This window comes from Conger conger, chromosome 15, assembly GCF_963514075.1.
Source record: "Conger conger chromosome 15, fConCon1.1, whole genome shotgun sequence".
Lineage (NCBI taxonomy): Eukaryota > Metazoa > Chordata > Actinopteri > Anguilliformes > Congridae > Conger > Conger conger.
In genome coordinates, this window is record NC_083774.1 from 31,762,614 (window position 1) to 31,777,672 (window position 15,059).

The 15,059-nt window shown below is 44.0% G+C and overlaps 1 long non-coding RNA gene across 2 annotated transcripts; it reads left to right on the top strand.

The window, feature by feature from the left end:
• Window positions 1-153: 153 nt before the first annotated feature.
• Window positions 154-8,369, top strand: LOC133110964 (uncharacterized). Of its 2 annotated transcripts, none has more exons than XR_009704950.1 (4): window positions 154-484; window positions 2,208-2,311; window positions 7,210-7,251; window positions 8,259-8,369. It is a non-coding gene; the product is annotated as an uncharacterized LOC133110964 (long non-coding RNA). The 2 variants fall into 2 exon arrangements; XR_009704951.1 differs by lacking the exon at window positions 154-484 and adding an exon at window positions 1,235-1,628.
• The last annotated feature ends 6,690 nt before the right edge of the window (window positions 8,370-15,059 follow it).

Consider the following 15,059-nt stretch of genomic DNA (forward strand, 5'->3'; position numbering starts at 1 on the left):
GTGTATTTTTTTTGGTTTTTTGCACCATCCTTTGCAAACTCTAGAGACGAGTGTGCATGAAAATCTGAGATACTCAAACCACCCTGTCTGTCAACAACAATCATTCCACAGTCACTTAGATCACATTTTTTCTCCATTCTGATGGTTGATTAACTGAACTGAAGCTCCTGACCCTTATCTACATGATTGTATGCACTGCTGCCACACAATTGGCTGATTAGATAATCAAATGAATAAGTAGGTGTAATAAAGTAAAAATGTTCCTAATAAAGTGTTTGGTGAGTGTGTACACAGGTAATGATTTACACCCGATCCCTTGGCCCTGTTATCTCAGCTCATGGCATGTCATATCATTTTTATGCCAATGACACCCAACTCTTTCTCTCCTTCCCCCCATCGGACACAGAGGTCTCTACCCGTATCTCCGCCTGTCTGAGAGACATCCAGAGCTGGATGGGCAACCACCATCTAAAGCTCAACCCAGGTAAGACGGAGGTAATCTTCATACCTGCTCTAACCTCTCCCTTCTCCGATTTTTCCATCTCACTAGGGGATACCAGAGTGACCTCATCCCCCAGTGCAAGAAACTTCGGAGTGGTAATGGACAACAGGCTGTACTTCTCTAAGAACATTGCAAACATTCTGTGAGAACCATGGTGACCTGGGCGGCCTTCTGAGCAAGCAGGACAACCAGGGTGGATCGGGAAGTGGAGGAGGCTGGTGTCAGGGAAGTGCTCCTCAGGACCTCCTCTCTCATTGACGGGCGTAGTCCTTTTAACAGGCATTTAGACAAGAAGTTGCCCCGTAGTACAGACACAGGTGCTTGGGTATGCAGTGCTTATGTTCCTGGGGGCTGAGTTCCAGTCGATCTACATTGGTTCAAGTGTGGGTACTGGAGTGGACACTGGAGCACTGGGCAGACAAGGTCAACGATCGCTCTGTCGTTTCTGCAGACGTGTGTCCACTCAGATCGCCAGGTCCACAAATCCATCCAGTTCCTGGGGCAGGTCACACCCTGTAAATGAATCTTGAACTTTATCTGAAAGTTCATGTAAAAAGGTGTCATATAGTGCTACTTTGTTCCAACCAGAAGAGGCCACCAAAGTCAATAGACTCAATTAGTCCAACATGCTGTGCTGTTCCTGCCTCAGATGTCTTGTTAAAAACTTTTTTTCATCTCAGCAGCGAAGGTCTTGAACAAAGTGGTTACTCAGTCTTCTGACTCCCTGGATGCTGTTCCTCAGGACTGCGCTTTGCTAAAGAGAAGGGTAATAATATATGCTACTTTAGCCCGCTCCGGAGGAAAAGATGAGGTTGCAGTTCAACAAAGTTCAAACAAGGGAGCACTGGGCTAGGAACCCGCGACAGGATCTGACTCTCCTGAGTAGTACCATGGTGGGGGCAGCTGAGGTTCCTGGAATCCCTGTGGAGTAGCCATTGCTTGGGACAGTGCGATGGTGAAACTGGTGGTCTGGACAGTAGCAGTGGAGTCTCGAGCCAGGACAGTCAGGGATGACATCTGTTTGGTGAATAGACGTGCAGATGCTGAAAGATTGTGGTGACACTGTACCAACATCACAGATGGAAGCATCAGCATCGACTCACCCTAAACATGTGAAATCTGTGAGGTGTGTTTCTCCAACATTTTGAATTTTAGCTTTTTTGTCAAATGTTGAGCCATGTATCCTCTGAGATCATTTATTGGAGTGACATCAGGAGACATTGCTGCTGACCAGCAGTAAATTGATTGTTTTGTATTACACAATCAATTGAACAGCTTGAATCCTCCTTGATCTCAGCTTCACGTAAAAAAGTGTTGTAATTTTTAATTTGGTGAAACTTGGTGAGGAAAATGTAATAAAATGTAATAAAATGTGATAAAAAATTTACATTATTGTGCACTTTAAGCACATTGAGTGCAATTGTGCACTTTAACCAAATTGAGTACGAATATAAAATTCAGTACAGAGCCGGATCAAGAATGTTTTTTGTTTTTTTTCGGTTTCCATTTATCAGAATTTGTTTGTTAATTACTTCAATTTTATTTTCCCATTTTAATGCACTTTTAATTTGCTATGCAATTAAAGGTCCAAATAGATTGCTCTTGCTCTCTAAATATATTATTATAATATGAATTATTTGTATTATTACAAATGTCATGAACATTTACCAGTCCAGAACAATAACTGCAATCTTACTTTTCTTAGACTGGAGTGATGGGCAAAGCTCGGCGAAGAAGGCAGCCTCCCATCAATGTTTCGCTGATTGGAAGAGCTGCATCTTTCTTTCCCAGGAGGCCGCAAGATCGCAGGTAGGCTCCAGGAAGAAAAGCGATGCTAACTCACATTCAATCACTCTAGTCCAAGCTCGACTGCAATCTGTCTTTCTGTTGCCCCCTGCAAGCCCAACAATCATCCTTTCCATCCCGCTTGATCAATTTTATATTCTCGTTTAACCCCCCCCCCTTCCCCCTTCCCCCTTGTGTCCAGAGATCACTTCCCAGTAAGGTACCAAGCATCTCAAGGATCTTAAAACTCCACAAATGTAGATTAAATTTGCTTGAGTGGGGTAATATAATGTAGATGGAGTGTGCTTGATCTGGTCATGGGGAGACCACCTGAAAGTGTACTGAAAATAGCACAGGAGGCGTGGAGGCTTCAGGCAGCCAGAGGAATCTCTGCACTAAAGACTTTGATAAACATGAGCACTGGAAGTCAAACATGAGCAGTATCATATTCACGCATTGCAATGATACAACTTGGACTGAGAAGTCTTACCCTCTGAGCGTTTTCTAAGTATATTAGTCTTATATTTAGAATAAAAAACGGATTACCATTACTCTTTTGCTAGACAAGACAAAAATATGGCCAGTGAGTTTCTAATTTCAGGATGTGCCAAATGGGGTGAGACCGTTTCATTGTCGAACAAAATGCAACTTAAAACAAGCTAATAGTTTCTACTTCAGAGAAGAAGAAATAGAAGATTTTAAGTCTCATTACATGACTAAAACACTTGAGACTTTTCACTAGTGCTTTGGCCAGAGGTTCTCCCGATTGTTACCCACAAACACCAAACACCATAATTGGCCATAAGGGCTCTATGTAAGTTAAAAGCCCATTGATTGTGCACTGAACATCACAATCTTTAACTGTGTGGTTTTCTTATAGAGAGGGGTGAGGTGTTGGGGACACATGTCCTTCTGTTGAAGGGGCACTATGTTCCCAGAGTAATGAGTGCAAAAGTGCGTCACACAAGTGACTGCCCGTTTGATCTCTCCAGCATCCCAGAAAGCATCTCTAACAGGTGTTGCTCAAAATGACATTGCTATAATACATTCAGTACAATAGTTCCTTTTCTCTGGTTATTTGTGAACATTTTAATTTGTGTACAGTGAATCCTTTTGTGCAATGGATTGGCAACCTGGAGCAGCCTGTAACATAGCAGCTAAGGGGCATGACTGGGTCCCTGGGAGTTTTGTGGTTCAAACCCCAGTGTAGCCACGATAAGATCCGCACAGCTGTTGAGCCCTTGAGTACGGAATCCCCTGCTTAGTCTCACCAACTGTAAGTTGCTTTGGATAAAAGTGTCAGTAAATAACAAATTATAAATGATTGTAATTATGACCTGTCCATGGGAGAGCCACACCACCTGTCCTGCCCTGTCTGTCCTACCCTGCCCACCCACACCACCTGTCCTGCCCTGTCTGTCCTACCCTGCCCACCCACACCACCTGTCCTGCCCTGTCTGTCCTACCCTGCCCACCCACACCACCTGTCCTGCCCTGTCTGTCCTACCCTGCCCACCCACACCACCTGTCCTGCCCTGTCTGTCCTACCCTGCCCACCCACACCACCTGTCCTGCCCTGTCTGTCCTACCCTGCCCACCCACACCACCTGTCCTGCCCTGTCTGTCCTACCCTGCCCACCCACACTGCCAGTCCTGCCCTGTCTGTCCTACCCACACTGTCTGTCCTGCCCTGTCCCCCCACACTGCCTGCCCTGCCCTGTCCCCCCACACTGCCTGCCCTGCCCTGCCCACCCACACTGTCCTGCCCTGTCCCCCCACACTGTCTGTCCTGCCCTGTCCACCCAACCCTGTCCTGAAGCCCAGCAGCCTCCCACCAGACCACATGCACCTTCCTTTCTTTCTTCCCTTTTTTCCTCCATTTTGTTTTCCTTCTGCAGCTGGTGGCTGATGCTTTTTCCTCCCTTTCTTTCAGAAGTGTAGCGCCTCCCGTCTGATACTATTGATAAACTTCCTCCAGACAAAGGCAATGATTAATGGCGGTTAAGAGAATTGAATCAAGGTTAAGAGAGACGGGACCAAAAAAGCCAGGCGGTCAGGGAGGGGGGGGGGGGGGCGGTTGTGCGGTAAATAACATTTTTACAAAAACGTATGACGGTTGCCTCCTTTTTTGCCGTGCCAAGTAATTACTCGCACCGGCCCTCCGTAATAATTCCTATTACAACCAAAACGGAGCAGTCAGTAACTCACAGAATCGGGACAAGGTGAAGGCAAGGCCAGGCAGGCACGGATCAATATTTCATTTACTCGCTCAGGTTCGGCTTCCTTTCCCCCCTGTATCAAATTCTTTACGGCGAGCCGCAGAAGGGGGGGGGGGGGGGATAAAAAAAAAAGAAGAAACAAGGTTCTCTGGGAAAAGAAAAGCACTCCGCCGCACCGCAAGGCCTCTAATTTCCTCGGGGCGCTCGTAAGAGCGGGGAGAGGGAGCGGGAACGTTGGGAAAGGGCCGCGCGCGCTCAAGGTCGTTCATTACACCCCGCCGTCAGATAAACAAGCCGCCATTAGCGCCTGGCCACCGAACGGACATCAATCAAGCTCTCAACAACGCTGTATGCCTCCCGCTCCGTCGATATCGGCGTGCGCGGGGGGGGGCGGGGTATGAAAGTGTATGTCTTTTTTTTTTCCTCAATTTCCCAAAAGAAAACAGACCGGGGAACTGGCAAGCAGGTGGGCTCATCCTTTTCCAAAACATACAGTCAAGGGCCAATGGCAGCTTAGCATCCTCACATTGCCACACCGCACAATGAGCAATAATGAAGCTCCGGCCGTTTGTTTCAGCCTGGGTTAATGCACTCTTGAGCAGCGAAGGAGAGAAAGTGAGCTTTTCATGAACCACAAATTGGGCGAAGCTACGACGAGCTCTCAACCACCGGCTCATTTGATCCAATCAAAAGGTCTTTCTCCCCGTAGCACAATGTAATGATTGGCTCAACAAGCCAGTCATTGATGTCATATAGCAGCTCTGCCCGTTTTCGGTATGCTGAAGCCTGGCTCTGTCATCGCGGCTCTGGTCCTGAGGGCGCAGCTGTGGGACCCTCCCTTTCTTCCCCCCGCGTGCAGTGTCAGAACCCATTTCTCTGAATGAATACATTTTATTACAGAGAAGCAGGTCTGGTATCGGTAAATATCAAGTGCTAGCCATTTAAAAAGGCTAAGCCCTGGCACTGAATAAATATTACGCTTGGGGTCGGCGGCGAATGGAATGCTAATTTCTCCCAGCATCCCACTGCGCTCACGACACGCGCCACCCCCCCCCCCCCCCCCCCCCCCCCGCGACGCTGCCTGCTTACATCAGCACTCGTAATGGTCCACAAAGCACTCAGTGTTTCCCTTTTTTATTTCAGTATAGTGCACGTCTAGTTCATGCACACACTGTAGATTAATCACAAAAAACTATGTTTTCAGTGAAATGGTTGCATGTGCTAAAAAGCCTCAAAAGACAGGATATTATATTGATCAGCCCTAACGTGAATATCAGCCTGCTCTCCGTCACGGTATCAGCACAGATCTCTGACAGCATGCTACATGCTACAGCCATGTATAATGCCTACTCTATGCCAAACAACATGTGTTCACCATTGGGCAGATTGTTTAAGATTCCAACCTCTCAAAGAATTCACAATCTTAAAATAGTGCACTGTAAAATGTATTGGTATTTTGCATATTAAAGGTACAATAGGTAATTTCAGACTTCTAATGGTCAAGAAAGGAATTGCAGCAACAAACACGCTCAAACCACAACACTGTTTATCCCTCCCCTTCTCTGTGAATGCCCTGACATTGAAACGCCATTGGATGTGGCAATTAGAACCAATTGCCAACCAATGAGCTTGAATTATTTTACTGCTGTACAATGTCTTGGTACAGAGTGTTGGTGCGTCAACTGTATATTTTGAAACCCGAATTTAAGGACTATAAACACAGGCAGAGAGTGAGTCAACATTTCAGTGAGCCTTTTTCAATGATAGGAAGGGATTTACAATGGCCTTGTAACAATGTTTTAACACAAAAATCTTACCTATAGTACCTTTAAAGTTAGAGGTAGTATACTTATTTTGCACTTTTCTAAAGCATGCTTTATTTCCAACATGTCCAATGTGTCCCACTTGGTACCACCTCTTGTATCACTCTTCAACATAGCTTGCCCACAAACGGTGTTGGTACATAGCATACGATTTTTAAACTACTGTGATTAATTGATAGATCCTGCATTAAAGTGTATGTTGTAGAGTATAGGGTGTATATTGCTATGATCTCATTCATATAGGCCTACTGTATGTTGTTCTGGAAGTGTAGAGGCAGATATCTAGACTACAGTATATACGTATATGGGCCTAAACATAATTATTCATATATGTCATGGCTAACTACTGTCCATTCACATTCACTCAATGATAGTGTCACTCACAAATCACTTTTATTATCACTGTAAGAAATATAATTTTAATGTTGTAATGTATTATATACAATTATGGTTGTATCTGTTTCATTTAATATGCTGCCATGTTAATACTATGCAAATAATTGGGTATAAATGAATGAATAAAAACTACAGGGCTGTAGCATGTTGTCAAATATCTATGCTGTTACCGTGATGGAGAACAGGCTGATGTTAGCGTTAGCATGATCAATTCCTGTCTTTTGAGGCTTTCAGCCAATGCAAACCTTTCACTTAAAACATCATGCATTACAAATAAAACTTTGGCTGAGAACTTGGCTGTAAGAATCTATTCGGCCCACAACCTGTTTATTTTATTGTTTGTTTTCTTGCTTTAAGTGAGTTCTCACCAAAGGTTTTGCTTTCATACCTAGGCAGTATGCATAATGATGCATGATTTAAAAGTATAGTTAGTGTCATTCCTTTCAATTTCAATAATTCTGCTGTCTGAAACCCATTTCTTCAGTCAAATCTCAAGGAGATGCCAACTACCTGCCACACCAGCACGGTATTTGCATATTAAGTTACCTTTCCTACCAAGATTGTATGTTGTCTCATGTGTAATGTTAATGAGAAATATCCCATATCTCATCAGCCATTCAGTGGCTAGCTAGGAAGGTATAAGTACTTTTAAAACCCTAACTATAGGCTAGCTAGTTAACTAGCTGACGTTAACACTGTCACTGCCGTTTTGTAGCTTAAGCTAGCTGGCTAGCCTAGTGAACTCACTTTGTTGGTGTTTATGACCATGCTCTGTGTGGAAAAAATACTTCTGTTATGTACTGTTCCAGAGACCAAAATGCAGACCAGGGGATATTCAGAATTAGTAGTTTATTTTCAGAATAGTGAGGGTACAGTCCAAGGTCAAAAAATCCAGATGATCAGAAAGGCGAGGTACAAAAGGACAGGGCAAGAGAGTCGTAGAAAAAGGCAGCAAGAAGATCAAAAACCAAAAATCAGAATGGCAAACAAAACTGAAGGCTAAGGCAAGCTCTCAGGAATCTCTAGTATGACAGGCTTACAAATAATCGGCTCTGAAATATAGATCAACGTTCTGACAGTGGAAACTACTGAGAATGGAGTTTAAATACACTGAGGGATAAGACAAAATAGGCGGGGCATGGGACTGAGGATGATCTAACAAATACACATCAGGTGAGAAACATGAAAGGGCAATTATACAATAACATGGGAATGCATAAAGACGCGGACTGGATTCACAAAGACACGCTTGTAACACAAACAGCTCCAGACTAGGGAGTAGACAATTGCACAGAGTTAAGGAACGTAGTGATAATGGAAAGCAGTTGCGAACACTTTGCTAAATTAAGGCAGGCAATTTAGAGATAGAACCAAGAGACGGAGTTATAGAGCAGTATAGAAATAGAGATAAAGTTGGTCTGTTAGTTTGCGCAATTAAATTATAATTACCCCAAACTAGTGACTGTTAGTTAGTTGGACAGACAATTAATGTGTTAATATCATTACAAAATCTATTTTTGTTGTTATTTGTAGATTAGAGCTATCTACAAACATGAATGGAGTAAAAGCAGGAAGTAAGAAAAAACAAGACTAAGAAGGAATCATGGGAAAAATTCCGAAAACACCCGAATAGTGATTCACGCAGACAGGTAAGTGACTCGGGCTCAGAGTTACATAAGGACACAGACATCACAGGGGAATATGGGTGCAATGAATTATGAATGTAAACAGAAAACCAGCCATGATAATGAAAAATAATACATTTTCAAGAATAACAAATTAAACTAACATTACATTCCAACTTCCTTATATCTGTGTGGAATTTATCCTCTGCTAATTTCAATTTGTGCTCTCTTGTTCTGCTAACCGAATCACCTGTTGACACTTTTTCACAAATGAAATGCTTGCCACTTTGGACAGTCTGTGAGACTGGCAGCTGCTAGCCTGTCGTTGTGATATGTAATGTCATCTAGCTAGCTACCACCTGCACACAATAATGTCGCTGAACATAACGGTCCATTTAGAACTTCAGATTAGCTTCACCCAATTGGCATTGTGTCTTGCCATGTTAGGTCTCTGGACAATTTGTTGTCGAAATTGAGAAATTTTAGAAACATTTTCAAATGAGAATAAGCATGTATATTTATGAATTACCCACGGAATGAGTGGTCTTGTGTCGGGATCCCTTGGATTTAAATGTAGTTATCTTCATGTTTTATGCTAATTTTTTAAGGGTATCCATAACACATAAATGGCGCAATATAGCAATACAAATCAAGCTATTTGCCATTGCTATTTTAGTAGTATTGGTTTTGAAACTGAGATATTAAGGTTCAAAATTTGCTGTTTTAAATGGAAGTGCCAACCAACGCAGTCATGTAGTGAGCGCCGCCATGCTATATAATGCATGCATTACCCATCATTATAACAATACCCTGGGTTTCCTGCCTGCCATAGTAATGATATTACTTACAGCATTACTGTGATAAGCACTTCTCTCAACTCTTCCATAGACTTTCGCAGCATAAAATTAATCACGGCATTCAAACTGACCGCAGTGCGAGAATACCTTCATTATTCAGGAGGCCAGGATGTGTGTGTGGTGTGTCTGTGCACCGTGTGTGTGGTGTGTGTGCCTGTGTGTGTGTGTGTGCGTGTGTGTACCTGCACTTGAGACTTGCAGAGAGAATACATGAGTGTGTATGAAAGCGTGGGGTCACGTCTCACACGGTGGCTGTGGCCTTTGATTTATGCGACGCTGATTGCGTGTGGGGTTCATTTCTGGGCCGCAGCTGTAATAGGTGAGTTCTGGCTAAGATGCACTCTCATTAATCTTGCTATGTGGCAGAAGTATTTAAGCATGGCCATTTGTATAGATACATGACCTACACGAGACACTTGAATAAGATGAGCCATTGAGCAGAGAAGCATCTATAAAAATAAGTTAATGGGAATCAACAGGAAAGATATGGAGGCTGAGTTGGAGCATGTCTCATTATCATACTTCTCCAGTTTTCTGAGACTATGACTGAATTCTGAAAACATGAATTCTGGGAGGACTGGAGCAGCCAGCAGTTTGCCCTCACCCGTAGAAGTCAGTCTGACGATAGCAGATGGAAATCTTTAGTGATTTGGCTTTGTGTTTTTATGTTTTTATGTCTTTATTTACTGCTCTATCTACCACTACATTAGATTTTTTGCAACACTACTTTTTTATACAAGAAACACCTTCATGCATGTTTTTGGCATAACCATGTTAAACCTGGGATGCTGAAATCTGGCCCTGGGTAATACTACAGGTGTTAATTCATCCCCTCCAATCTGCGGACTGATTGAAACCTGACACATTGTTGGACTACCGAATGGCCAATCAGGCTGGAGAGAGAACCAGCAGGACTGACCTTCAGAGAGACTTGAGTATCCCTGCCGTAGGCCATCAAACCAAATTACGGGTGTGCCCACCTCTTTGGCTGTAATTATTGCGAGAATAGACAAAATGCATCTAAAAGATTTTTTAACAAACATCCGCGAGCCGAGTGTTATTATCAAGCACTTTTGTGTTCCACAGCCTTCATGTTTGTGCAGGAAGTCAGACGGACGGGTCCTAATTTTCCAAAGAAACGGACCCCCTTTTCGTCTGGATCTGACACTTTAATGGCTGGTCCGTCGTCAGCAGGCCGATCGATCGGGAGCATTGTTGAATTCCCCGAGAAAGCTCCAGGGCTTGGCTGGGTGGCCGGCTAGAGTGCTGTATGCTGGACTCAGATTAGTTGGAGAGGGGTCGGAGGCAATGAGACCTTCTCCACCCATGTCAGCCACGAAGGGGGTCGGATTTAATAAATAACAAATTTCTCCCAGCTCTCGGTGTTGTGTTTAATTGCACCTTATTGATTTTCTTCCTGTGCGAGTTTCACGTGTGTTTGCCTTATTTCCAGCACACAGCTTCGTTTTCTCCCTCCTGTCTCTGCAGGCCCAGAGCTCTTTGGTGAGAGAGGACATTTAGTTCTCTATAGGTTGGAAATTAGCTCTCCTTGGCGTCTTTAAGAATATGTAAAATGCCTTTTGTGATGGTACAAGGTCTGAATAGGTGAAATGACCTTCAATAGCCCGAAGAGGAACTGCATGTCCTTGTTACTCTGTTCAAGGCACAATTGCAGGTATTTCTTCCAGACGGTTTTTAATTTTTAAATACAATTCCTTGAGCTTGAACAGAATTCTTGTTTTTTGCTCAGTGTCACAAATATATATGCGGTTTTAGCAATACAAAACTCGGATAATGATGCTCTATGTAAAAAATGTGACTTTGACTATTAACACTTCATAATGTTTCAGAAAATTAAGTGGAATAAAAATGTATAAATGAACAAGGCACTTATGCATAAGTAACATTTACTTTTACGTTTAACACGTTAAGCATTGTGAAGGTACCACAATAGGTATTTACTGACCTCTGAACGGTAGACTAAGAGAAAACTGCATAACAAATGGGTACCTCCGTTTTTGTAAAGAAAGAATATTACCTTCCTTTGTTAATGTGAAAAATGTAGTAGGCATCTAGAATAAAAAAAAAAAACATATGCTTGACATTTTCAATAATTAAGCACGTTCTTCCATTAGTATTAGTAGAATAGTAATTACATACAATGAAAAATGTCAAGCAAATTATGGCTACGGCGCATTGATGTTTTTTGTGGTCGCCACTCACTACGCTTGTACGACTCGGCTGCGGCAATTCTGACAGCTGTGTGAGGGCATCTTGCGAAAACAATGACTGATTATACCCTTGCCATTTCAGATGCTCTCTGTCGGAACGGGTTGAGCGACTCGCCTATTAAAGAAGACGCGGGAGAATTGACTCTTTTCTTCTCGTGCCCTTCAAGTGAGAGCTGGAGAATGCGCGAGGCCACCTGCTCTTTGTTTTCCCGTTGGTTGTAGCCCGAGGTTTGGGTTTGAATGCGACGCGGGGCTCGTCGTCTGTAGTGCTAACTCTCCCCCTCTCAGTCAGCCGGCCTTGCTTTGATTAGACTGTTGTTTTTAATTAGATTCGTTGCAGATTGTAGGTTGTTGTTTTTTTTCATTTTAATGAAGTGGTATGACACTCACACATTTAGACATGCCGCAGAGTGTATCAGTGTGATTGCCTGAACAGAGAAGTGTTCTCCTCGCTGTTGAATCCTCCCTCTGGCAAATGTAGCAACGGTACTGCAGTCAAATGAATACGGCCACCATGACTGTATCTCCTGCAGAGAAACGCAGAGAACGGCCTCCCCCCATATTCCCAAAGGGTCTTTGTATTTGCTGGTAATATGGAAAATGTAAACTTGCGATACCAATAAACATTCAGGAAAAGTCCATTGAAAAGACGTTTCAGTCAGGCAAAAGAATATCTAAATGCTAATGTTTTGGAGAAATATGGAAAATGTACAAAGCTTTCCACTGCAAAGTTCGCAGGCGTGGAAAGGAGACACCTCCGAAATTAGCTGCAGGAAGGAGGTACGAGTGCAAATGCAACCTTTCCAGTCCTTTAAAGGGCTTCCCTAAAAACACAGCTTTTTGTGACCTGTTTTAATTAGATTCGTGGAAAGTAGTATACCTGTGAAAGGGCAGCACTCAAACACTCGAGCAAGGACAGTTCAGTTCACAGTCAGAGCAACCCATTCGCCCATATTGGTGCGTCTGTATGTGGAAGTCAATGCATATGTTGAGCTGCAAAACAGCTGTGTTGTGAGACTGTCTGCTGAATAGCGGGAAAAGGGTGGGATGAGATGTCCTCCAGTGCTGCATGGCTGCTAGCAGAACTTCAGGCCAATGTTTGTGTCTCACACTGACTGTAACTGGGGGTCCAGGCGCCGTGCCTGGGTCTTCTTCTCCACCTGTGGTTGCTGGTCCTGACGCAGGCTCTTGGTGGGTGGGGAGCAGTGGATGTTGGCCCAAAATGCCCTTTACCTGCTATTCCATGGATTCTGCTTTGCTGTATTACATTACATATTACATTATAGTCATTTAGCAGATGCTCCAGAGCGATGTACAATGAAGTGCAAATCAGAACCAAGGACAAGTGCACTGAAAACCCGAGAGGGAAGTACAGTTCTTTGTCCCAGAGTGATCACACAGATTACACTTGAACCCTTTGTAGAATAATCAGATACTTGCCCAAGTACCAATACCACAGTTGGCAGCTAGAAAGCCCGGAATAGTAAAACAATGAAATGCAAGTGCAATTATTACATATAGCATACACATAGCATACATGGTTAATTACTACATATAGCATACACATAGCATACATGGTTAATTATTACATATAGCATACACATAGCATACATGGTTAATTACTACATATAGCATACACATAGCATACATGGCTAATTATTACATATAGCATACACATAGCATACATGGTTAATTATTACATATAGCATACACATAGCATATATGGTTAATTATTCCATATAGCATACACATAGCATACATGGTTAATTACTACATATAGCATACACATAGCATACATGGCTAATTATCACATATAGCATACACATAGCATACATGGCTAATTATCACATATAGCATACACATACCATACATGGTTAATTATTACATATAGCATACACACAGCATGCATGGTTAATTATTACGGTGAGGTAGGGAGGGAAAGGTACAGTCTGAAAAGGTTTTCAGTCTGCGCTTGAAAGTGGTCAGAGACGCTGCTGTTCTGACCTCCACAGGAAGGTCACTCCACCACAGTGGGGCCCTGAGCAGACAGCAGACGTGACCGAGAAGTACAGGTACGACGAGGGGGGAGGCTCCAGGCGTCCGGAGGTAGCGGAACGGAGAGGAGACTGGATCCATCAGTCACCGCAGGGAGGCAGGTTGTGAGGGGAAAGATTTGCATACTAACCGCCTGAGGAATCCCCAATCTAATTTAGCGTAGAATCTAATCTGCTTACCACTTCGCCACCACCAGGCCTCTTCCTGTTTCGACGTCACCGCCAACCGCAAGCTGCCACGCCGCGGCTTCTTCTCTGTCTCCCCGTTTTCTCCTCCCCGGGACGGGTCTTTGTCAGTTCGTCCGTTCGCTTCGGGCCGCGGTTCTGTACGGTCGGGGCTGTAGAGCGGCTCGGCTGACCAGCCAAGACGCGAGCGGTGGATAAGAGGCGGGGGACATCGTGAAACCGAAGGTAATGAGATCACTCGCAAAGCCCCAGAAAGCTCAGACACTGGACGAGGCACTGGTAATCCCGGTTGGGTTCCAGTCCATCTAAATCCTCAGAGGTATGAGGAAACATTAGTAGTAATCAATGATTAGTATTAATCAGTTATAATGATTAGCATCAAAATCCCATTGCTTCCTGCTCCAACACATTTCACATTTTCGTCCTTGAGGGTGAAAAGGACGTAAGGATTCTGTTTTGGGTCCCTGCTCCCCAGCTTTTCACAGAGAAGGCTCACCTAACACCCCGAGCAGCCTGTGTGAGTCTGTAGCATTTCGGTCCATGTGTATATTCCTATATGTATATCCTAATAGTCCCATTTTTTGCAGATTGGTTTTGCAGCTGTATAAATGTAGTATAGGAGTATAGTACTAAACTATAGATACATGCAGCCTGTTGCCTTGTGGCTAAGGTACATGACTGGGACCTGGAAGGTCAGTGGTTCAAGCCCTGGGGCTACCATGATAACATCTGCACAGCTGTTGGCCCCCACATTACTTAACCCCGCATTACTTTGGGGGGGGGGTTGGCCCCTGCTTAGTCTAGTCAACCTTGGGAGTTTGAGATAAACCATGCATAAAAGCAACAGCAAAATAACAAAATATTATTATTATGACTATTATTGTAAACTGAATTAGTTTTTGCAACATTTTGCATCTTCAGCTCAGGCATGTGCTTCGTCTCACCCAATCAGTGCACAGAAAGGCTAACGCATCAGCGGACTGTGCGTTTCAGCCAGAGCCGCTGTCCAATCAGTGCACAGAAAGGCTAACGCATCAGCGGACTGTGCGTGTCACCCAGAGCTGCTGTCCAATCAGTGCACAGAAAGGCTAACACATCAGCGGACTGTGCGTTTCAGCCAGAGCCGCTGTCCAATCAGTGCACAGAAAGGCTAACGCATCAGCGGACTGTGCGTGTCACCCAGAGCTGCTGTCCAATCAGTGCACAGAAAGGCTAACGCATCAGCGGACTGTGCGTGTCACCCAGAGCTGCTGTCCAATCAGTGCACAGAAAGGCTAACGCATCAGCGGACGGTGCGTTTCACCCAGAGCTGCTGTCCAATCAGTGCACAGAAAGGCTAACGCATCAGCGGACTGTGCGTTTCACCCAGAGCTGCTGTCCA